This window comes from Calliopsis andreniformis, chromosome 4 (genome assembly GCF_051401765.1).
Source record: "Calliopsis andreniformis isolate RMS-2024a chromosome 4, iyCalAndr_principal, whole genome shotgun sequence".
Taxonomy (NCBI): Eukaryota; Metazoa; Arthropoda; class Insecta; order Hymenoptera; family Andrenidae; genus Calliopsis; species Calliopsis andreniformis.
This window is the reverse complement of record NC_135065.1, coordinates 9,215,592-9,241,610: the sequence shown is the minus strand read 5'-3', so window position 1 is coordinate 9,241,610 and position 26,019 is coordinate 9,215,592. Positions and strand designations below refer to the sequence as shown.

Here is a 26,019-nt window from a genome sequence, read left to right as displayed (position 1 = left end):
GTCTGAAATGCGTGTGAAATGTGTCTGACCAGGGGACTCATTCTACTAACTTTACTGCGTTTGACTAATACATTCCAGTAGAATAAGTCCCTAGTTAGACACACTCATCGCATATTTTAGGAATTTTTCCAATCATTTTTAACTCTGCAACTGCTTGACAATAGAATTTTACACAAACATCATCAGTAACATCCACTATTGATTAACAAAAAATTAGTCCAAATTGGAATCTGTCGAGGTTGAATCCTACAAGGCAATCCCATGAACGTAATATCTCTTTCTCTGCCAACAGAGGAAAAGATCATCGCTTTGTCCTCAGATGGTTCTTCCATCCGTGAAACTATTTTCGAATAAGTTCCCCGTGGAACAGTGGATTAGGAAGCCCTAGGCAAGAATGAATTATGAAGCCACACGTCCGGAACCAGGAAACGTCCGTCCGTGGTATCTCGAATTGCTTCGAATACACAGTGTTTCCCCGCGCCCGCGAACGCTCGCCTTTTTTCTCCTTTTCCTTCGCCCACCCAGCTCTGCCTACACTCTTTATTGGATTTGTCATTATTTGTGCTCCCGCGAGTCGACAGAATTGGATGCAGCTCGATTAACAGCCAGAGAGTTGTGGTTAAAGTTCCCCGCGATGAACAAAATATTTAAATTTGATTTACGCCGATGAGGCGGGGGTGCATGATTATTTATAGCGCCGTGGGTTTGTAGGCGTTCTTCTTTGGTGTAATGCGAGTAATTAACTCTTACAAGGATATACTGAGAAAAATTAGAAGAAGAAACCATGTTGCATTACATGAAATTAATTTTCAGGTTTGACTATTATTTCAGAAATTAATAATATTGAAGTAGTAATAGTATTATAACTTTTTATTCTTAGCTCTTCACACAGTTTTCCTGTGGCTATCTAGTACAGGTAGTGTTCAGAGATTTTCGAATTAAACTGTGCCAATCCTCTCAGTATACATGGTAAGTCACGTAACTGTATTACCTGAATCTTTTTGTAAGCTATTTATTGTATGACAACATGTTTCAAACAAAAGTCGTTTGATATTGAGAGAAGCGTAGTTTCAATACCAAACAATTTTCATTTAAAACACTTTTTCATACAATAAATAGTTTACAAAAAAATTCAGGTGATACAATTGCGCGACTCACCCTGTATAATTTAATTGGCGATACATTTATACCAAAGCGCAAGACATGCATTTTTCATCCAATCGCGCCTACACGAAAATTTCCGAATCCTCGGGGAAGCAATAAATTTCCTACTCCCGTGAGTTTAAATTTTCGCTTGCCACATGACCGACGATATTCAAAGGGAAAAAATATTTCCAAAGCTTGCATGGCGACTCCATGGCGTCCTGCTACGCTCACAAAACTCTGCGAAGTGAGTTCACAGTCACTTGTAATAGAACAAGCGCCTTCTATTACAGCACAAAAATGACTCCCATATTGTCTCCTTGGCTAATAAGAAGACCTATCCTTTCCCCAAAAACTGGGTCATCAGCCTCCAATATGTTAAAAACTACAAACTTCAAATTTGATCATTTATTGTATTCAAATATTCCTACACTCTTCTCCTCATTTCACAATGTTTGCTTCTCGTAGCTAGATAAACCCACGAAGGTTTGATATGCTTCTACAAAAAGATATAAAATAAAAGACACGAGCAACGATCCTCGACGCTGCTTTCTCGCATTAATCCACGGCTGAGAGCTCGATGGCAGATACGCCAGTGCAGCGACGTCGCGGGAAGCACGACTTCCGTCACGAGCAGACGCTCGGCAAACCCGTATAGCCGATCGGCTGTGAAACGTTCCGCGACCCTACCGGTAGGCGACGTCGGAAGGAGCGTTTAGAAACCAATTTTCCCGACAAAGAAACGGTGATTACTCGGGAGGAATCGCGGCGTGTCGGTAGCCATGCTGCACCAGGAAGCGAGGCCGCTGGGCTCCCCTGGTCGCGGTGCAATTGCAATCATCTCGCTGCCTAGCCACTTTCACTAGTGACCTACTGTTACGACGTCCTGGCTCTCGTCGGTGACGCGGCACCTTCCTCGTCGTTTGACACTGTGTGCCCAAGCGCGCCTGTGCGCGTGTGAGCTCGCGCGCGCAGCCTCGACCCTACGCGTAACGCGTGTAATTGCACGCTGCCTATTCACTATTCGCACGCACGTTGGGAACTGCTGAGCAGAGGGGAACACAGAGGGAGAAAATGGGCGGAGGGAAAGAGGAGGAAGTGGACAGAGGGTTTCTCGTTATGAGCTCCTGGGTGATTGTAGTTTTGAGTAGGAAGATTCTAGTGTTGGGGAGGACTTCAGGTTTTGATAACCGAGTTTATGGGAATTTTGGCGATGCTTAGTGTCTTCTAGTTGTGATCTTTGGAGGGTCACTGATTTTATTGATTCTGTAATGTATAATTTTTGTCTTTGGTTGCTCACTCTCTAATTTTAAAGATCTGCAACTCCTAGGTCCTATATCTTCAATCTTCAACTCCCAAACGACATAGGTACTAAATAAAGGATCAAATTAATTGACCCAGAATTTTCTTAGCAATACACTTCAGAGTTCCGTAGTTTCTTTTCTTTCCCAAAACCGAGGCTAAAACTCGAAAGCTAAAAGTCTAAACGTAACAAGAGTCGAAGACCAGACTCCAAAGCACCAGTGCAGTTAATGTAAATAGTTAACGGAGGAAGACGGAAAGATGCTGCAACATCTACAGTTTGTCTTCCCCCTTTTCTCCTACAGTTCGACTTCCGCGTCACGAGTGTCATGATCCTCGTCGTGGCTGCTGGATCACGAAACATTCCACCGAGGAAGATCGATCCTCGACACGACGAAATGGGACGGGAGATCGAGATGATCGCCGGCAGCTAAATCTAATATAAAATGATTCCAAGAAGAATCGGTGGAACGATAAGAGCGATGGAAGAGAGTTTATCGCCAGTCCTTTAGCTTGACTGACGTTCTATTACAAAATGACGATCTTCCGATAGTTAGTTCAAACGACAGCCCTGAATGACTGAATTCTAAATAGGATTTTTGCAAAATTGATGTCAGTTTGCGATCTCATATCGAGATGCAATTAAAATGAAACGTTCCATTAACATTCAGTTTTATTTTAAAAGTACAGGGAGTTCTTCATTTAGGAATTATATGGGAAATATAGAATCCATTGACAGAAGATATTTATATACAATCACCTCAGCATTCTTTTGCACCGATTTTATTGATAAATAGAAAGAACTATTACAGTTCATATTTCCAGAAAGAAAGTCGATAATAAAATAATATCTGTCAAAGGATATTATTCTCGGTATGCAGCTGGAATTTTATTATAGATATGCATCAGCCAATTTATCATCTTTTTCCCGCTGTCTTATTGCTCGTGATATAGATAGGTTGAGCGTGGTCATGGACTCCGAAACCAGTTCTCGCGATCAAAGTTATACGGTACAGCCAGTTTAACACCTATCCTATCTCGTGCCCGACAGACTCTTCCCAATTATCCTGCAAGGTTCAGGGCTTCGTCGAAGAGCAAACTATCGGATTAGCGAGATTTACGTAGACCAGACTCTCTCTCAATTCGACAGATTAAGATCAAGCACCCGATGTAAATAATCGTTATAACTGGTGGAAACAAATCAACGTTTCCCACTGTTCACCAGCTTTCTAGTGTTAATTGAACGGATTTCATCCGTTCAGATATATTTTAGTTTGATTGCGTCGAGTTCAATTTATATTTACGATGGAGGGAACATTGGTAAAAGTGAGTTGGTATCTATGCAAATTTGCTGGGTAAATATTCAATTTTTCTGTGACAACTGTGTCCAAAAATTCATCATTTTATAAAAATCACAATAAAATTGAGTTGACGCAAAAATTTCATGAATAGTGATATATTCAATAAGACGATTGCAAACTTCTTTATTCATTTTCTCACTTTATAAAGTTTATAAAAGATCATTGTCATGTCCTCATCTTAGGTACACCTTACCAAAAAGAAATGAATTCTGTATCACCCTTCTACAATAGTTTTTAACAAAAAAAAAAAAAAGAAACTTAAAATGAATATTATTTTTATCCCAAAATATATTAACACTATCTACTCTCAAAGCATCCAGCTCATTTGCCCTCCCCAACGCCATTGCGCAGAGAAATTTCCAAAAATGGAGTCTCCCTGGCTCTAGCCATTCTCAAATCCAAAAATATCCAAATCAGAATTTTCCTAGATCTCATACAAGCCACAGAGATCTCACAGAGTGTCAGCACGCGGAACGCTGAAAAGAATTCTCCTCCCGTGAGTTGACCTCGGGTAACTTTCACCGCCACGGGGGCCGCAGCGTTGCCCTCCATGCGCGCGCGCGCGCTTCTGCCCCACGTAATTTATGCATGTTGCGTGCGATCATGGTCTCGCCAGAACCGAGACCCGCCTGCATGGTCAGGTACACGAGGAGGAGGTTGCGGCTTGCGCAACCACCCACGGTTCATGCACCTTGCCCTCTCGAGGCAACGGCCTGTCGCGTTTCTCTTCCGCGTTTTCCTGTCGGCCCGAATCGCTGCTCGGAACGCTGTCGAAGCTGATTTGACAGGGAGAAAGGGGTCTGTTGGCTTTGTGGGTTGATATTCGATGGATTATTTGATCACTGAAATGGTTGGGATTGTGTGGAACACTTGTCGTTTGAGGATTGGAAACGCTGCTTGGTGCCTTTGGTGTTGGTTCTAGAGCTTGAATTAGGAAATTGATAGCGAGAAGAGAGTTCGAATAAAGTTAAGGGTTAAGTATTAGAAGTATTTTGACGAGTGTAAGATATTTTGAAGTTGGATGTTCAGAGTATTTAAAAAAATACTTGCTGTTTGCTTGAATCTCTAAATTTTACTTGATATTAGAATTTGATAAATAGTATGTGTGTGATATTTGTATTATACATAAGAGTAATTTTATTTTTTCGATTGAAGAAGGTTTTATCTTTTCGAATATTTTTCTGTCTAACTAATTTGGATGAATTCAAAGATGGGATTATATGAGTAGGCAATTTAAATATTTGGCGCTGCAGAGTGGTGTCCTCTGCGCAAGCGCGAGACATTTACAGCGCAGGCGCAGTAACTAAGTGATTTAGACGCATCGCTGAGAAACTCGTACCACGAATTTCAGAATCTTCTGTATCTATTTTGGAATTTAAATTAATACAGGGAAGCTTAGCTTGTGATTTGTACACAAATTTGTCTATAAAAGAACAAGGAACCATAGCATATGTAGAAATCATTAATCAAAGGTTAGTACAAAGAAAAGAATTACTATTCTTACTCATCCTACCTCCAAATACTTTAATCAATTTGTGATTAAGAGAATATTCTTCAAAATAATTCGAAACAATTACACAGATGAGACTTCTAGATATTGGAGGGGTATTTTGTATTATAAAAATGAAATTAGATTCATTTTGCAGCTTTCGATACTATTTTTATTCTTTACACTGCATATGTAGGTTATCAAACTTTATCCAAAACTTCTGCTTAGGAGCAGTTATATAATCGAGCGATTTTCTCAAGATGATTTTTTCATCTTTTCTATAAAGCAATATAGCACATGAATAGCGTGTTAATTTACCTATATCAGATTGAACTTTGAACTTTAAGGTTATCGTTGCAGGTTCGTTTACGGTGCTATTCACTTGTCAGTCAAAACACGCGCCCCACTTCCGCTACGTTCTTCGCTTTCACTTATTCATACTTATAACTGATGTAACATTATCGTATTCACGTACGGTAATTTTCATATAATGTTACGCAAACATTACCTCAAGAATATGCATTACCCTCTATTATAATATTTTTAATATGAATTAAATTAACGCGGTACAAAAGTAATTCTAAAAAAGGTTTAGCGATTATACCTATTTATTTTTGCACAGTTTACAGAAATTATATTTCTCATTAATTCGTAGGTGGGTTGACTGATAGAGAAATAGTCTAAGCTTATTAAATTTGAATATTACTTTAAGTTGTTACTACATGCCATGAATTTCTGCATACTTTTTCTCCTCATTTAAAATACTTGAAACATAAATTTCATAAACACGTCCTGCCCATAGTTCAGTTCAGTGTCGGTCGATATCTATAAATATTTAGATTCCAGTTTACTTGGAACCGAATGCCGATTGTATAACGCAGAATGTGCATCGAAAGAAGTTTTGTGTCGTAAATATAAAAGAGAGAAGGAGGTCGCGATGGCTGCGACCGAGGTGTCATTGCACTTCGGAAGCCCCGCAAAGCTTTCAAGCTCGCCAAGCTGCCATGGGCGCAGTTTTCCTCGAGGTTTTGAATTTTTTAGAGCGTAGACTTCTTTTATGTGTCCAGTGAAAAATTGCTTGTCGAAAAGGGGCTAAGATTAGATCATTAATAAATTATAACAATTAGAAGAAAAAGCGACGAGCCTGGAGTAAAATGGAACACGTTCCTACTATCTTTATCTTAGCCATTCATAAATAGAAAAATATACGATGATATTAAATAATTCGAAGTTTTAGCTTGTACCTCAAATATTTCATAATCAATATTTAAAGTTAAGAAAGTAATAGTTTTTCATATTTACTAAATTCAAAATTTATTATTCACCTACCCAGAATATCATTAAAGAAATTTTTAACTTGCATTAGTAGATACTATAAATATATGTGTAGTAGGTACACGATTAAAATAGTAGGTGACCCTTTTTTTATTTATGTAGACGTCCAGTCACGAAAGACCCAACCAGACAAATACCTGTGGTAAATAGGCAAGAAGTGGGCCAATTGCAAAGGAACTCTAGCAGGTCAAAAGAAACCAAAAGTGGGGCAAGGATACCTACAGAAAATCGAAGGGTCGGTCATTCCGTTATAAAGTGTTCGAGGCGAGTGCCAGTGTTGCGTTTTGCACGTCTCGAGTTCCGGATGCTCTGAAGGAAACGGATATCTTCTACCCTTCGTAAGTCACCACAATTTCTATTATTTAGTAGTTCATATATTCATTACTATTTATTTACTATTATATTCGATGAATATTATTGCATAAAAATATGCTATTTAAATCTTGTTATATTTTTAATATTACTCAAATGAATTAATACTACGTGATCATTATTCTACTTTAGTTATATACTCTGCATTGAATACTCTCAAGGGATCGTAAAAAATTTGTGTTATTTTTACAAAGACAACTTGACAGTAATTTTACAAATTTTTTTACATCTTCTTGAATTTTCTGAACAATTTCTATATTTTATTACGTATATCATCGTCATTTTTTGAATTGTCATTTAAACAATTTTTACATAAATTGTGTTAAAGTGAATGAATTATTAATCGAAATCGTTTGAAATAAAATTCATTGTCTGGGAACAAGCGAGTCTGACCCGTTATCGTTCCAGAGGCGGGATTATCTTATTTCATTTTTATCAAACAGTCAGCTGACCGCAACAGCAATGTCTATTGTCAAGTCCCTCGTATTTGTTATCCGGCAGGAAGGAAAGCGTGGTCGAGATTAAATTCTGTTCATTGGCAAGGTTTAGGTTGTTGCGCCACATTCGTAACGTTGTTTTTCTGCATATGAAGGTTAAGGTTCTCATAATTTTCTTAATTTAAACGAGGACAGAGAAGATATACAAGACGATAATTATAAAGAACAGTTACTGCCGCAATTACCTATATCTATATTCTCTCACTATAAATTCGCGATTGGTTATCAATATAAATTCATAAATTTCTTATTCTCCTTATTCGTTGAAACTATTCTCCGATTTTTCTTCATTTTCACGTTTGATAAAAAATGAGTTATAAATGTAGACATAAATCGGCCTTGGAAAGATATTTTCTATTGTCTATAAATTCATTACTTATATTTAGACAACGGATTTTTATACAATATCCTATTTCCATAAACACAGTTAAAGAAACCCAAATAAAAATTTGCTTCACCTTTCAAATATCATTATTTGCAGCCTATTATTCATATTTTCTATATTTTCAAAATTACATGTATTCTATAACTTTCTACACATTTCAAATTCCCATAGATGCATAAAAATTCGCAGTCTCTTATATCAAACATGGAGTTTATGTCAAGTAAAGACTTACTCAAGGACAGAAAAGAAATTCCTTTAAATTTCTTTTATCAGACTAACATATTTTGTCAAAATTGCCCCCGAAACACCGTTTCAATAATTTCTCGCTATTGGAATCGAAGGAATGACCCTTCCCCTCCCCATGGATCAAGAATACATCCCTTTCGACCGAGGAAAGGGGTCTCGGTCTGTCTTTAGAGGCGTTCGACCGAACCCCCGTGACACCCGCCAGAAAGATGGCAACGTTCGGCTCCTTTTTTAAGCCTGCCGCTTTTTCTCTCCATTCGTTCGGCTTTTAATAACCTCCCACGCGTAAAAGCGGCCTGTCCGTGTACGTGTGCTTGGATGCTGTGTAACCATCGCACCAGTCAATGACCCTGCATTAATGCCGACCGCCCATTTGCTCTTTGCACCGCGACGAAAGTCAGCCTGTTACAGGGCGACACTCCTTCGCTGTCCATTCTTTTTTCCGCGGATTTTAAGGAGCCTTCACTGTGTGCATACACTCGGGCCAAACGATTTGAGAATGTACAAGCTACAGAGTGATCAGTTTATTTGGAAACCCTTTAACGAGCATTGGCAGCACTTACAATGCTAGAATTGTTAGAACTGGTGACACAAAGAGTTCATTAACACGCATAAACATGTTTTACACTGTGTCTATTTGCTGGCTTACGATTCAGATACATTCGCTGTACTAACTGTCGCTTTCTTGTTCGACTACGTAATACTTATTACAAATTTTGGTTGTTTTGCTGATAAATATCACTAGATATTAACCTATAAGAATCAATGCTGCCAATACTCGGAGGGTCTCCAGATAAACTGATCACCCTGTATGCTTCCAGGGACAAGAAAACTCTATAATAGACACGATATTAATCAGATATCAATATTCGATGTAAACTCCACTTAGCCGAGTACCTTGCATGAAAAATTATTCAAAGAAAGAAATTTATCCTATCACCACATACAGTCGGTCACGAAAATATTCGGACACCACTATAGTTTTGACTATTATATTCCGTACTTCAGAAATGTAAACAGTGAGAACAAAAAGAGGTTTCACGTATGTTACTATGCAGTGTGTAGTTTATAAAAACGTAAGAAATATTTGTTTACGGTACGCGATTACTTAACTAATAAAAGAAAAACGGAAAGTACGCTCATTTTCATGTCACGGAAATATTCGGACACTATCAAAACTAAGTTTATATCACGCTATATAAATCTTGTTTTTATTAATTAGTATTTTGTCGGATATCCCATATGTTTTATGACGTGCCGTAATCGCGTTGGCATGTTACAAATTATTTTTTTTAAATAATCGTGCCCAATACGTAGCCATTCTTCTTGCAGACGTCTTTTTAGCTCTTCTTTTGTGTTTATGGTAGTTGACCGAATTCGGCGATCTAATTCATCCCATAAATTTTCAATGGGATTCAAGTCTGGCGATTGCGGTGGTGGATGGAGGATATTCTTGCAAGTGTATAATAAGAATTCTTGCACAATTCGCGATTTGTGCTTTGGGTCATTATCTTGATAAAACTTTATTCCATTTTGAAGTCCCATATTATCAGCACTTTTCTTTAAATTATTCTGCAAAATCTGTAGATATTTATTTTTATCAAGGATATCGTCGATGAAAATTAATTCGCCTACTCCATGGGCTGAAATACAGCCCCACACCATCACAGATCCACCACCGTGTTTCACAGTCGGCTGCAAATGTCTCGGATTCAGTTCTTCTTTCGACTTCCGCCATACCCTAATTCTTCCGTCGCTTCCATAAATATTATATTTGGACTCGTCTGCGAAAATTACGTCCTCCCACCACTCACTGTCCTTTGCAATGTAGTCCTTTGCAAATTTCAGTCTCTTCATCCTGTTTGCCGCGTTAATATACGGCTTCTTTCGAGCTATTCTTCCATTATAGCCCTCTGATCTTAACACTCTTCTTATGTTCTCCGGATGCACTGATATTCCACGGTGTTCATTTAATTCAGCTGCTAACTTTGGAGCACTTATCCGAGGATCACATTTGATTCTCCTAATTATGGAACGTATATCGCGAATATCTAGGATCGGTTTGCGTCCGCTTTGACGGATAGATTCAATTCTATCTTCGTTCTTGTACCGTCGAACAATATCCCATACCGTGCTCTTACTAATATTTAATAAATCAGCAATTTTGCGAATCGATTTCCCTTTTTCATGATGAAAAATTACTAATTGTCGCATATCAAACGATGTATTCTTATTTTTCCGACCCATTTTGCACAAAGTTTGAACAAGACTGACAAATATTCGATCTATAACATACTTTGTACATAGTATGAATGATATGTTTACAAACATTGATTCAGTCAGTTCTTGGAACCTGGAAACTTGAGAAATATAGCAAGTGTCCGAATATTTCCGTGACATGAAAATGAGCGTACTTTACGTTTTTCTTTTATTAGTTAAGTAATCACGTACCGTAAACAAATATTTCTTACGTTTTTATAAACAACACACTGCATAGTAACATACGAGAAACCTCTTTTTGTTCTCATTGTTTACATTTCTGAAGCACGGAATATAATAGTCAAAACTATAGTGGTGTCCGAATATTTTCGTGAGCGACTGTATTCGTTAAAAAGTCATACTCTGTGTAATTACATGGAAAAGGAAAAGTCTTTCCAAAGTCAATTTACAGGAAAATAATTTCTACATAATAATAAAGAGAATAATTAGAACTTGTACTCATCGTAAAACTCGCGAGTTTATAGCGAATAAATGCTCTAATAAAATGCTAAATTTATAGACTCACTCCTAATAAATCACTAGTTTATACCGAGTGAGGCAACTTTCTCTTCATCGAATAATTCTAAGAGACATTGAAGTCAATGACGAGCTTCTAATGAGACAGTGCAAAGCTCGGAAGGAGACTCCCTTCCTCGCTTCCTTCCTCGTCGGGGAGTCCCAGCGAGGCCGCGATCGCCGCGGAACGTTACATATCACTCTCGCTGTATAAAAATACACCGTGGGAGCGATGACTCGAGCATAAAAATACATCGAAATGCAACCGTGGGCCGCGTACATTCGCGCGTATCTCGAGACAGGACCGCGACGCGCGAAAACACGTCGGAGGGAATGGGGAGGATCTGCCTGAATGGGACGCAACAGAATTTACTGGCGGCAGACGCATAGTGACCAATATGAACGATCTACGTGGACAAATTAAAGATATCGATATTCTAGAAAATTTGCAAAATTGATTAAATCAGTCAGACAAATTGAAAATATCGATATTTTAAAAAATTTGGAAAATCGATTAAATTAGTCACACAGACTCTTCGAGGTACCATAGTCTCTAGAAGTTGTGAGGGAATGTTGGATAAAAGAGGGTAGTTTAATAAATCAACGAGATGCTTTTGTAAACAAGACAATGAAGTCTAACACGAAAATAAGATTCTCTTAAATAAGATATAAGCTTTTTAAATAAGATAGCTTGTACGAAAGTAAAGAGAATTTTCGGGAGGAATGAAAAGCATGTACATAAAGTTGCTTCCATGGTCTGAAAATAACCGCGACATAAATCCCATTGAACATTTATGGGTCACTGTTAAAAGGGAGTTCATGGAAAGAGTCATCAAGGCGGGAGACGAACGTTTTACCGAAATAATGAATCGTTCTCCTTGATCTATTCGCTACGAAAGAATATTCACGGCGGGGGGATTGCGAAATTTTGCATTCACTGGAAGCCGCGGCGAGATGGGTCGTAATGTCTATTTACATTCCAGGCATAAACGCGTTAATTCGTATTTAATTAGTAATGGGAGAGTACCTCAGATGATCTTATGTAACACAGCGGGGTCAGCGACACCGATACACTTTCTCCAGCGAGAAGTTATCTCGTTCGTAGACACGGATAAATCTCCGTATCGTTTGACAAACTAAAGACAGGCACCGCGACGGATCGGAGACTGATTCGTTTCTTTTTTGCGAGTGGAATTATACAGACTGAAACAGGAGAAACGATAGTTCAGCTAGTCGTAACGCAGTTGAATTTCCTTCTTCCTGGATATACTACGAACATTATACACCACGAGGTTCTAATTTCTTCGACGTGCATATTATACAGCCTGAGCCACGAAAGGTGTCACATGTTATTTTTTCCAAGTTAGTGAAGATTAAAGTAGACTTATTTTTCAGTGTTTTGAGATTTAATTTGATTTTTAACAATTAAAAAATAAGAAACTTGGGTACTTGTCCATATTTCTGTGCTATAGGATTAAGATCATTTAAAAAAAAATTCTCATTCAAAGTGTAATACTTTTTTCTAAATCTTCCATTACTAATAAGTACCTAAACTCAAATAAAAAAGTAATTTCTCAGTTCACGTATAAAAGTTTTTTTTTTATAAATGATTTCAGTCTGAATGTACAGAATTACAATAGGTACTTGCACAGAAATATGTGGACAAGTACTCTACTGTACATAAAGAATCTGTATCGATATCAGAAAAACCATAGTCACAAACATCTCAACACGCGTACATTTGTAATTAAGAAACTAAAGAAATTTTTTAGAGATGTGTGTGCTAAAATATTTTAAATTTGTCAGTGAAGATGGTATTGACGTATGAAGGCACGTCATCTCATTCTTGCGCGCATTTCCGTTCCTCAAGTGACTGCTTTCCGAGGAAACGAATCGCAGGTGGCAGACTTCGCGAGACACAGTCACAGCCGCACTTTCGGATGGCAGAGCGAGTTTTTATTTTCCGCCACGAGCTGGATCCTCCTTTTTCCCTTCTCCCACGCTGCCGTGAAACTAATTTAGCTACCGAGACGATGACTGCGAAAAAAAGGCTCTCTCTCGATCAGGCCCTCCCCCAGACGGAATTGCTACGCTAACGCGTAAACCCTCGGTTTTAATGCGACCGAGGCGTACCGAATTTTTCACTCTCGTATCGGCGATTTTTATGTGCCTAAACAAGCGATTACCAATGTCTCGTGGGTGTTCAGGTTTCTATAGTTACTTGGCTGTTGTCTTGGTTTATAATTAAGCTGACTTTTTCTTGATATTTATACAAATTTAACCCTGGGTAGGAAGTTATTCTTAAATGTACAGGCGGTTACGATTTTTCTTCTTTTACGAAAGTGTACGTTGTCTGACACAATAAATATGAGTGTCGTGAGCCACCACCCTCGTTTCATGATATCATATCCCTAAAGGTTAATCATTTTCTCATCGACACTCTTGTCCACTGTATCTCACTTTCGCAATTGCATTAAATAATAATTAGCTATCAAAGAAACTCTGAGCCCTGTTACCCTCAACCTCGATCGACGCGCGTAGGCGAAATCCTTCTCGCCAAGCGAGATTCTGAAATCCTCAGAAGAGAACATCGTGGCAGGAACTCCGTCCCTTCGCGAGATCTTAAGATTAGAGCCTTTAGTCTTCGCAACAAGAACTTCGTGTACTTCGAGACCAGTAAGTTTCTCAGACTCTGAAGAATCCTTTGTGCCTCGTTAAACGAAGTTTTCGTCCCTGCTTCCCACCTCAGACTTCGCGCTTGTCTCTTTTCGAGTTTCGTGTGAAACTATTTTCTACTTATGTATGGCAATAGAACCAGTGACTTCATTAATCGTTGCATCGAAGCTGTCGACAAAAATACGAGACAGTATTTTTTGGTGACGCTTCAGAAATTGAACATTGATGTTGTCGATCTTATGACAGCGATGAGACACGTTTTGAGGATGATGGAGGGTGTTGACAAGATCGTGGTACAGTTTTGTGGAAATATCTAATAACTTTAAAAAAGAAATTGTAGTTGAGCAATTACGCAAGCTTTGTCGAGTGCTGCCATTGTGCAAGAATTCTAAGCATTTTTAACCTTTATGCGGGTAGTAGAATTCTCTGAGACTCTAAAGAATAATTAGGTATTTGCAAATTCTTTTCCCAAATACTTCTAAATAAAAAGTGTAATATAATATACTTGAAAACCAGCTTGCCTTATATATGAAATATGACTATGCTACTACGCATGCACATAAATAAACCGAGTTAAAGTAAAATACTTTTAAATTGTTTATTTCACATATTCTGTAGTAAGAGTTTCCAAGACTTCTATCCATCTGTGTCATTAAACCATTCTCTCCGTATGAAGGCTAATATTCCAACCAAGCAGTCAGTAGAATACTCCTCCAAAATCGTCTCTGAACAGACCCACCCATTTTCAATTGTTTCGATTCCCACGATCGACCCCGTGGAATTGCTCCGTATTATTATTAACAACCCATAGAAAAATCACTTCTTGCGTCGCTGCAGCGGATGCAGGACCCCTTGGTGGGGCTGGGTGCATCGTCCTCGGGGAGAAAGTTTGTTGCAGCGACGGCAATACGTGATCTAGCCCAACCTAGTCGGCCAGACAGACGATCGTGCCAGCTAGGCCTAGGATAAGATTGGCCAGGATTGGATCTTGCTCGAAGCTACGGTCGACCGGCTATGAGGAACGGTTGTGCAACACGGTTGCAACCGCGTCGAGCGTGGCTCTTCCGAGCCACGAAAAGCGAAATGAGATCCATCGAGCACGCGCCCGACCACTGCTGTTCCATCAGACCAGCCTGTTTTCTCGCCACGATTTTTCGTTTGATAATATATTCCACGATCGCGGCTGATCTTGCCTAAGGCAAGGGATCCTCTGTCTGCGGGTGATGGGAAGGGAACGAGCGTAGAATTGAAAGTTGAGAAAGTGTAGAAGTTGTTTGGACAGCGTCTCGATAGAGGTTCTGCGATACACTCACGTTTTCTGGGAATTAGTCTTTTACTTTATTTATCCTTTGCCTTCGAGAAAGCGAATTCAGGTTCCTGTGTGATAAGCAGCCTTCTAACTCGCTTGAAGCTGTGAACTTATATCGACATAATAGGAGAGCTGGAAATATGGTTGTGTCAGTGAACTTATATCGAGATAAAACTTACACCGTGGATTGAGAAGGTGATAGGGGAGTGTAGAGCTCCAAAATGAGAGAGCAAACATAGGGTTGAGATTGGGAAAATTAGGAATATTTTTGTCGCTGGTTTTTTAGAAAAGTATGTTATTACCTATTGAAAGCTCATTCTGTTTTTATTTATTTCACTAGTGGAGGACGATTGATCATCTTTGGCAAAAAGAAGTCTTGATTTATTTTAACATTTTCAAATATTTAATGGGTCTAAATGTGTATAATCGAGTCATTTTTTAAAAAACTGATCAATATCAGTTCTTGTTAATTGCCTGAATCCATGGAAACGTAAAATGTTTACGTCAACAAATCAGGCTAAAATATCGAGAATAACTCCATTAAATATAGAGGGAAGTAGAGAAAAAAATTTGCCTGTTTTTATTAAACGATGCAACGTAAACACATGCATTTAGACCGAAATATCGCGCGAACACGTTCTCACAATTTACATCCGAAATACCCCTTCGAAGTGTGTACTAATAGCTGTCAATAATAAATTAAAAGCGGCAGACGTGATGTTCAACGCAATTTCATCGTTAATTAATGATGGGAACGATGCCCTCCCAAGTGACGTGACGATAGTTCTGACGAAAATATTAATATTCAACAAGTACGAAACTGCATTAAATGTATTAAATCATATGATTCTGTTCATAGTTTTGATAGTATAAGAGTAGGTAGATACTTTTCTTCATTTCTCATGTGATACACTTTATTTTTTTTAACTTTAAGGAGACATATAAAAAATTCTCTAAGTAATTCAATTTTATTTAGTCACATTAGTTTAGAATATTAGAAAACCAGCTGAACAATATGCTCAATATTGAGTTCACCTTTTATTGCTAAACATACATTTGAAATGGCCTTAGCAGAAGGAAACCATAATTTAATACGAACCGTGACTTAAGGGAAAGCTTCACTATCGCACCTCTAAACCATTTAATTGTTATAACCCATAAAGGTTTCGCAATTGGTTCGTCTAGATTATTCGTCGTAGTACTAACGTCAGGCTTTCATAGCGCGTAGATCACGGATCTGCCAAGCGTGTGTATCGATTACGCTGGAATATTCTTACGCTGTTTCGAGGAGATCGACAACACCGATAAACTCGAGACAAGGATTTTGTTGCGGGTACAAGAGACGCGGGAGTAATGTCATGGTCGATAAGGCCGTACCCTTTCGCGATACAGGAGGAATTGTTTAAAGATCAATGCGTGGTTCGGGGAAATCATGATTTATGGATCAACTGGAGCTCTATTGAGAGCAGAAAATAGCTTTTTTATTAGATGGCTAGCTAAGATGAAGTTTAGAAAAAAATGTTTCTGACATTGCTCTGCTAATCTACACTAATATTCTTTGTGATTAGGTTTCAATTGAAAACAGCTTTTTCCTGGATGTTATTCAAAAGGAGTCTTTGTGAATTTTACGATCTTCAATTTTTCTTAATTTAGCGATGGGTATTTGAAATTTGTGCTTTCATTATTTTTCAATTTAAAAAAGTTCAACTGAGTTATATTGATTTCAATTGCAAATTTACTTGCTTGAGATTCTTCTATTTTTGAAAAAGTAAGTGTCACGTTGAAATATCTCCGATGATGAACTCTAGTTGAACGATGCGTGGTGTCTGCCTAATGAATGTCTTCGAGGAACAGAAAAATCCTTGTCAGCAGGACGAGTATCCTCTGACAGCCGCAAGACGAGCTAGTGATTTATGACTCGCTTTTAGATCATGAGTACGTATCTCCCTAGGGAGACATCCAAATTGAAGTTTAGAAAGCAAAGCTATTTAGTACGAACAGAAGCTAATTCTTACTCGGCTAGGAGCTGTTGTTTTTAGAATCAGTGGATCTCATAAGCTTTCAAGATTTGAAAGATTACTTAAAAGATGGAATGATACATTTATTAAAGGTATTGAGATATTGAAAGATAACAAGCAGTAAATTATGCAGTAGTTTATAGTAAAATCTAAAGCATTCATTAGTTGTTAAAAGATTCACTTTAGTATTCATTTGGACATGCTTATTTTAAAATTCATTAGCGTGTTAAACATACAGTAACAAAGCCAACAGTTTTAATAACACATGATCCATAATAATTGAACATTTAATTGAACAGGATAAATTATGACAGAAACCAAATACTGCAGGAATCTCCTGTTACATGTTACATTTGGTTAAACTTCTATAAATGTCAATCAATAGTTTAGGAATATTAATTAATATTGTATAGTGTTTAAATTACCATTAAATTACAGTTCTGGCTTCACTCGAAATTCTACTGCAATCCCCTTATTAGTGTATCAAATAATCGACACCTTAAGTAACACCTGGGTACTCCAACAATAATGTTATATTAATTATTCTTAACGTTTCAGTCCCTTGGACCATTTTGACTACTTTAATCATTTTAACCATTTAGAATATTTTGAGTATTCAACCATTCAGACATTACGAACCATCTCAACCATTTTTCTCATTTTTATCCTTTTTACCATTTTGTCCCTTTTTATCATTTTGACCATTCAAGCCCTAATTCCAGTCCTCCTGAAACCATCTCCCGACGATCCAGCCATTCACAGCGTCGCCTGGCCGAAGCTCCTCCGCGACCACGCGGTTCGCCAGTCGCTAGCGAAATGGAAGCGCGACGGGAATCGGAGCTCGGTGGATCGCTCGAAAGAGGTGAAAGTCCATAGGCACACCATAGCCGAGGAGAGTATCCCGCCATTCAGGCCTCGCTCGGTCCCCGTCGTTGACAGGACGGGGGCCGTTCACGGGCCGAAGTCCAGCCGCGCGGCTGGACTCGCTCCACTGGCTCTCGGGACAGCGTAGACGAGGATTCCGCTAACTTACTCACGGTACCGCTAGTCCACGGTTATTCCGAGTCTCTGTGCACGGCACGTCTGCGCCGGCAGATCGCCGTGCCGCTTCGCGCCGCTCCGTGCGTCGCTTCCGGGTTTTCCCTTTCCGGCTTCGTGACTCACGCCGCGACGAAGGCCTCTGCGGCTCATTCTCTCGGGAGCTTTCGATCGCCGCGGAATTTTCGGTCGTTGCCCCGAGGTTGGACGCGACTGGATCTTTATTATTATTGGGATCGTCAGATTTCGGGGGTGGAATTGGGGTGAGATAAAGTAGGACAGATGTGAGGCTGATTATTTAAGCGGCAGTATCCGAAAGTCATTGGTATAAGTAATTCTGGCTGTAGAAGCCTAAAAGATTGAAATAGAATAAATTCGTTTTTATTCTTTTTTAGCGCTGATGGTGGATGAAGGGTGGTTGCTGCTGGCGGTGTTTGTGGTGTTCAGATCTGAACTTGATTGAATATGGTTTCGATGCCACTAGTGAAATAGTGAAAACAATTATTCTATTTTATTAGGAAGTATGAAGGATCCTCTGTAGTCTGTACCTTTTTCGAATTGGCATCTAAGATTCTTGTTAGTCTTCCTTATTTTCATTTCGGTTTCAAGTTATGAATATTTCTATAGGTGAATATCAAAGATTTAGAAATAGAATCTCAGTTTCTGGATATTTTAATATAAAAGATAGATACTTCGACGTCAAGACAAAGAATGAAGATTTTCTGCAAGGACGTTGCTGGAACGCGGTTCAAAGAACTTGAGGTTCGGTCTGGAGAGGATCGCGCGATAATCCAACCCCAGAATCCGCTATAGTTACTCACGGTACCGCTAGTCCAAGGTTATTCGCATCCTGCATGACGCATGCTGGATCATCATGGTGCCCCATACGTTGCCACCCGTTTCCCCTTTTACCGTTCCCTTCCGTGGGAGCCCACGAGGGTGAAAGTTGGTTCGACGCGTTATTGAAACTGGGAAAGTGACGAGCTGTTTCCTTCCTCTCTCTTCTTTTCCCAGCTTCTTTCTATTTCGCTTTCTCTCCTTCTCTCTTACTCTAACATTCTCTTTTTTTATAACGAACTTATGTATGCTGGATTTAATGGTTCGTACGGGGAAAGGGTGACTGCTGGACCAACGAAGGGTGAAAATCGATGCCTCGAGAATAGGGGCCATCAAGGGGAGGAACGTAGTTCGCGATCGGTGAATCGTTCGAAGTTAATGCGATCGACCGAAACATTGATGGTGTTTCCCTAATTTATTGCCTGTCGGGGTGATGTTGAAACTTCGGCGAGATTCGGGCGGGTAGATGTGGTGAATCTTTATCTGAATAGGATTCGAGTGATTTGTAGTTGGGTGAGAACGTGAAGAGACTCTGAAACGTAGTTTAATAAATGTTAGAAGGAGCTATAGTAGAGGAAGTAGTAGCTGCACTAATAAATAAAGTTGGAATAAACTTTATGAGTAGGTGGAGAGTTTCGAAATTAGTCTTCGAGTTTAGTGAACGGAAAAAAGTTGTTTATTTAAAAGATTATCTGAAAAATTTGATACAAGTCAGCCCAAATCTATTACAAATTTCTCATGTTTTCACGAAGATGCTACTACAAGATTCTTAATGTTTTCCTATCAGAAGTTGAACAAGAATCTGATGGGAACGTGGCCAAAAATCGTCGTTCAAATTGCCCTGACCCACATACAGGTCATACGATTACGAACTTGTTAATACAAACATATCATCCTAGACTCTCAATTTAAACAGTCGAAATAATTCATGAAACTCAGAAAACGAGTTTAACATGGTTCAATATAGTTTGATTAAATATTCGAATTCCCTTTAAATATAATAATAATAATAAAAGAAAAAATAGAAAATTCATTAGCTTCGATTCTATCAATTCTACATCGATAATCCAATTTCCCTTGGACGATGCCCTATGATTTCTCGATTTGAGGAACAAGAAGATAAACTTCTCAGGTTTACTATGGGCCTTAAGAACGCGACACTTCGTTGCGTCAGGTCAAAAGTGCTCTTCAAATTCGCAATTACAATAGAGATGAACTCATCGAAAGTACGAGCAACACGAGAGAAAGAGAGCAAGAGAATGAGACAGAAAGCTCAGACAGCAGAGAAAGGAGAGAAAGAGACAAAGAGATAGAACTTATAAATCGTCTGTGGGTTCACGGGCTATAGAGGAAGATAATGGAGGCACCGATAAAGCGCTGATGACACGACGTAATCAAAAGTCACGAATTATCTGGCATGCATAATGCACGACCGCGACTGCTTCAACATTCATGTGAAGCCGTGCGAGGCCTCTGGCCCGAGAGAGCCGAATTTTCGCGATTCTGAATTTCAATGCTGGCCTAACGATACTCCGATTCGATCGCTAAGGGAGGCGCCAACGCGAACCAGAGTATCTAGGGGATAGTCCCCTGCAAGGACCTTTGGATTATAGGATCAGGGATACCGTAAGTAATAGTCAAGTCTGACAGTGAGAGAATGGGAGACAATAGGAGAAATTTAGGCATACGAAATTTTAGGAGATGAATTGAGACTTTTCTATATCTCTAAATTCTGGATAATTATTTTAACTTGAACAATTTTTAGGGTATATGAAATTAATTTGAATACTAGAATGCTATATAAATTAGATCCTCCAAATTATCTTCTCAAGCTTATCTTTCTCAGAATGATCTCTCTCTCTCAGAATTACTTCCCAAAATTATCTCCTACAAATTAACTTCGAATTACCTAGCATAGGATATCCATAGATTCCTAAATTCCTCCACTCAACAGCGATCAACCCGCCCAATAATCGATCGCGGGATTCACAAATTGCAATCGGACACGATCGAACGCGCTCATTCATTATCGCGACGCTGCTCTCGTCGCGCGATCCCGCGTCGCGTGAATAATTACGAGGGTCCCAGGCTCTGTAGACCGGATAGAAATTCGAAGTTACACGCGTCTCGTGGTTCTCGGCGCGGCTCCTTTTTTTAAGCTTTTAGGACCTCCCGCGTGTAAAAACACTTTCGTCCGGCTTTCTACCCCATGGTGTTCCACCCTCCCCCTCCCTCCACACACGCGCACATATTGTGGCGTCTCTTCCACTTCGTGCACCGCGGGATCGCCTGCAGGAATGCACGAAACCGTCGTCCTTATCCACCTTTGAGAACCCTTCAAGAACTTCACCCTCGTAACAGGGCGTCGATATACCCATACTCGAGGACTGTCGGCCAACATGGAGCGCATGCTAGAGACCATGATTTCGTGGATGAAAATGCCGGGAGAGGGTAATTGAAAATCAGTGGGAGACCTTTGACTGGTTAGGATGTGTAGATGTCCTGGGGATTTCTGTTTTGTTGGTCATCTTGTGACGGGGTTTCGTGAAAGGGGAGATTAGCATATGTTGCGAGGAAGTTCTGTTTAGGTACTTATTTAGGTAATACAATTTAAAATTATAGTTTTTATAAATATTAAGATGTCTAAGGTACATAGTTTGGGTTTTTTAAGATCTGCACTGAATATTTTGGCCCCTCTTTTTTATGTGTAATATTTGTTTCAACTTTGGAATTGTCAATTAATTTTTCCTTGATCTTAGATTTAATGGATGTGTATTATTGTAGAGAATTTTGTTAAGTAATTTCATTTTTTTATTACGTAGCATGTGTATGTCTTCTGGTACATGGCAATGGCTTTTAAGATGGATTCAATGGCCCGTAATTCAAGGTTAATTTCATTTATATGTGACATGTATTGACCTTGATTTGTAGAGCGTTGAACTCTTCTTTAGGGCCCCTATAAGATACGTGGTATCGAAAAGAATAACACTTCGACCGATTGAAAAGAACTAAGAATAATTGAAACTCGATTAATTAAGGTTCTAGCCTAGTATAAGTTTCTGAAAATACTATGATCCCAGATTTGCATAAAATATTCGAAAATCTCAGAGGAGAGATGAATTTCTCGACGAAAGACACTGACAGAGATCGAATCAATCCATTCTCTCCACCGTGGTTCGACGAACCAGGCCTATTGTTAGACATTCAGCTTCGCGAATGATTCTCTTCATCGATGCTTCGTCTTCGTCCCGGTGTCGTAAGCTTCATCTGCATTTCATCTCACACGATCTATTGGCCAACGCCGTTCCTGATATTTGGTTCGCGTGGGTTTCGCAACGCCTCGGTGGAGCGTTGCATATGGCAATTGCGATCGAATTGAATTAACTGTAGGCTCAATTTTATTTGGACATGCGCCCCTTCGACAGCGCGATTTATCTTTTGCTCGAAGAATTATAAATGAAACTCACTGTGACAAACTATGTATTGCTCGATCACTTTTTTCTTGAGAGTAAAAAGGCAGAGAAGTTTTTGGTTCGCAATTTGAGTAATCCTTCTTTAAATTGTGTGATTATAATTTTTATTTAATTATTTGACGTTGAATATTCAGGAGACATGTTTGTTTCTCTGTATGCATCTTCAGACTCTGTACTCTATATGTATATTTATTAAGTATACATTCTTTCAAATGAATATCTACATACTTCTACAAAAATAGTATATCATGATTAATTTGCTTCGTCAGTATCTACGTAGGCTCTGACAAAAAATTCTGCCGCTGAGTAAAAATACGTTTGTCACGGAGACGTTGTTGCAACACCGACATGATAAATCGACTCATGGAGTGAAACAAGTGCGGGAGACGTAGCATTAAAACATTCCTGTTAGAACGTTCTATGTGGCGACAGCGATCCCTTCACCCGAAACTGTAATTAAAATTAATTGTAGCAATAATGGTGACCTTGTAGCCGACGAATCTGCATATCGTTCGAAGTAAACGGTGCTTGATAGAAGGGTAATCACGTGGGTAGCAATGAAACGAAAGCATATGAGTAGTGTTACTACGAGGAAACAGAAGTCGCGCATATGCGATGAGCGAAGATACTTTGACCGACGGAATTCGAGAAAATTAATCAAATTATGTAATACGAAATTCGTATCGCGAGAGTTATGTAAAAATATTGATTATGGTACGTTCCTCTTCGAACAGTCAGATATCGACACTTTTCTAACTTTATTTCTACGCGAATCTTTGTTGATATATGTAGCTTGTAGATTGGATTATGTATTCGTATCTAATTATAAATATCTTCGTCGCTTGTTTTAAATATAATAATCACGTTTTAAGTATAATAATATACAGAGTGTTCAAGAATGTCTAAAATGTAAGCGTGAAATGTGTGACTTGAGACAGGACTTATTCTACTGCAGCCATGTATTGCTTAGGTCAGGGATAGTGAACTCAGTAGAATAACCTATGTCCTGAGGCAGACACAGCGACGTCAGTAAAATAAGTTCTGCCCCAAGTTAGACAAATTGAGGTTAGTAGAATAAGTCAGGTCTCGAGTCAGACACGTTTAGTGAGTATTTTAGGAATTTTTTCAAGAATTAATAATTTGGAAATGAAGTCTTAAACAGAATTTTGCCCATCTTCATCTTGGTCTTATTATAGCATGCAGAATCATCTCTTAAAATTCTGACATCCATCGTCGAACATTCTGTATGCTTGAACATATTTTCGTTTTAACAAAATCACTGGACTTTGATCACTTCGTGTAGCCAGATTTGGTAAATATGATATCTATCATTTTTATGTAATTGAAATGTATCTATTTTCATATTTTAATAGTATTGAAAAATCTCATTCCAAAAAACATAAAAACATTTACCAGTATAAAACAAGTAATTCTGAATGCGAGGTCGACAACCACTCACTGATTCCAAATAAGTCAGCGAAAGTATTATCACTCATTCGTAATAAAACACGATATTCGACTAAAATACCGCCAGCATACAAAATATTACGCATCCGAGAGAAAAATAATAGATAAATTTCTTTCGTGCTCCAGTAGACTTACAACTTACGACAAGCTTCTTTGATTAAATATTAAGAAATAAGTGCGAGCACAATGGCTTTCCTTCTCCTTAGGAAATGTAATAATGTGTACTTTTATTATTCGAATAATTAAGAAAAATAGTCTTATTCCAGGCAGTTCCAAGCAGTAGTTTCGTCTGAGGCTTCCTTTCCAAATGATTAATTATTGAAAAAGTACCTCAAACACTCGTGAAATGCGTCTGACTAGGAACATGACTTATTCTACTGACTTCGCCGTGTCTCTCTTGGAGGGTCCAAGAATTTCCTAGAACAGTGACAGCCAAACCCTTATCACAATAGGGAACCATATGTCATCCATAAAAAATACTCGAAAGCGAGCTCCTTCCTAAACCCAATATTCTCTACATACACCCCCCAAAAAGGAACCACACGCAAGTGAATATCTCAAAAATCTAATTTCTCACGTGTCACTCTACCAGCAAATCCCCAATCCTCGGATCCCCTTAAAACCCCCAAAATCTCAATCACGCGATTCCTCGATCATCCGAACCCCTCAACCCCCCTCTCTTCATACCCTCCTCCGAACGCACCCCCGAACAGAAAACCCGCCATGCATCGGCCCAGACCTCGGAGGGCCATGAACGTGCAGTCGGTTTGTTTTCGCCGGCTGGTCGCGAGCCACGAAGGCAATGGCGTGGCCGTGCGAGTAAGCCGATTACATATGCGCGCTCTCGATCAGGGGGACGATATCTCGGCGCGGGGGCGCTGCACGCGGTGTCGAGCGCGCGGGGGTGGCAGAGCGGTTCATCAGGCGTCGCAGGGGTGGGGATCGCGCGTCGTGGGGTAGGTAGGGTAGGGGTCAGCGGAGGAGGGGGAGGGTGGGAGGAGGTGGTGGTAGAAGAGGAGGAGGAGGAGGCGCTGGCAGCTGGGATCGGGGTGGGGAGTCGTTCGGTGGCAGCAACGGCGTACTCGGTGTCATTGCCTCGACGCTCGGGGCGGCCAGTGACTCCATCACTGACCTAGTGCCGACCACGGCCGAGCGACGACGAGGAGCGCCGACAGCCAGGTCGTCGACCTCGGTCGGCCTCCAGCGCGACACACACCGATACTACGAGTAGCGCCCCGCTACCGTACACATCGCGCCTCGTCCTTCTCTCCACTCTTTCTGTCTCTCTGCCCAGCTCTCACTCCTTAGTTTTCCCTCTCTCTTTTTCTCTCTCTCCCTAGTGCTCTCTCTCTCTCTCTCTCTCTCTCTTTCTCCGCCTAGTGCTCACACTCTCTCTCTATACCTAGTGTTCTCTCTTTTCCTCTCTCTCTCTCTGCCTAGTGCTCTCTCTCTCTCTCCCTAGTGCTCTCTCTCTCTCTCCCTCTCCCTCCCCTGCTCTGCGCGCTCGTCACCCCGCGACTCGGTCTCCGTCGATCTCCGTCGCGCGACGCGCCGAGCCTCTGCTCTCGCGGATCGAGATCTTCTGGACGCCCATTTAGCGGACCGGTCCCCAAATCCGCGGAAACGGACTGTTACCGGTTACGCGACGGTTTTGTAACCGAGGAAGCGCACGAGACACGGAAGGGTCCTCCATTCAGAGACGGGGGCCAGGGAAATGGGCTCTCGCTGACGCTTTCTGGCTCGCCTGACGACGGTAGGGAGGCGGAGAGGGCTTGTCTCGCTTTCGTGTCGCGATTCGCTGGGATGTAGGGACTTCTGGTGGGTGAAGGAAGTTATTTGGTGGGCTGTGTGCTGATCTGAATGGAGTTCGATGATTCGACATGGTGGGTTTTAGAGAAAATTGGGAGCAGGGGTTTTGTGTCTTTGGAGATATTGGTATGTGTGGGTGTTTGATTTCTCGAGAGAGTTTGGAATTTATATGTATGATTGTCGAAGCGATGGGTATTGTGTATGGATAATTAGTCCCTCTGGGGTGGGTTACTCTCAATTTTCTCAATTTTCCTGTATCATCAGATACATAGAACATGCATAGTATCACAGTTCTGCTCAAAGTAGTTTAGGTAAATAATTTCTCAATTTTCTTAGCGCCTCTGTAGAGAAATGTTTTCGCTGAAGGATTAAAAAGGGTGAATTCGTTTCTTCTAATTTCAGTAAATTCATTCCTACAATTTACTACAATTCACTACTTTTCTGTGAAAGAATTTTAAACGGAGCTCGAGGTGTGACTCTGTTGAAT

The 26,019-nt window shown here is 39.9% G+C and overlaps 1 long non-coding RNA gene across 1 annotated transcript in view; it reads left to right on the top strand.

Moving 5' to 3' along the window:
- The window catches only part of LOC143178082 (uncharacterized), a 108,895-nt gene that overhangs the window by 60,784 nt on the left and 22,092 nt on the right, over nucleotides 1-26,019 (top strand). Inside the window, exon 2 of the long non-coding RNA XR_013001716.1 lies at nucleotides 6,733-6,968. This is a non-coding gene — a long non-coding RNA (uncharacterized LOC143178082). The remainder of the gene's footprint in view (nucleotides 1-6,732; nucleotides 6,969-26,019) is intronic.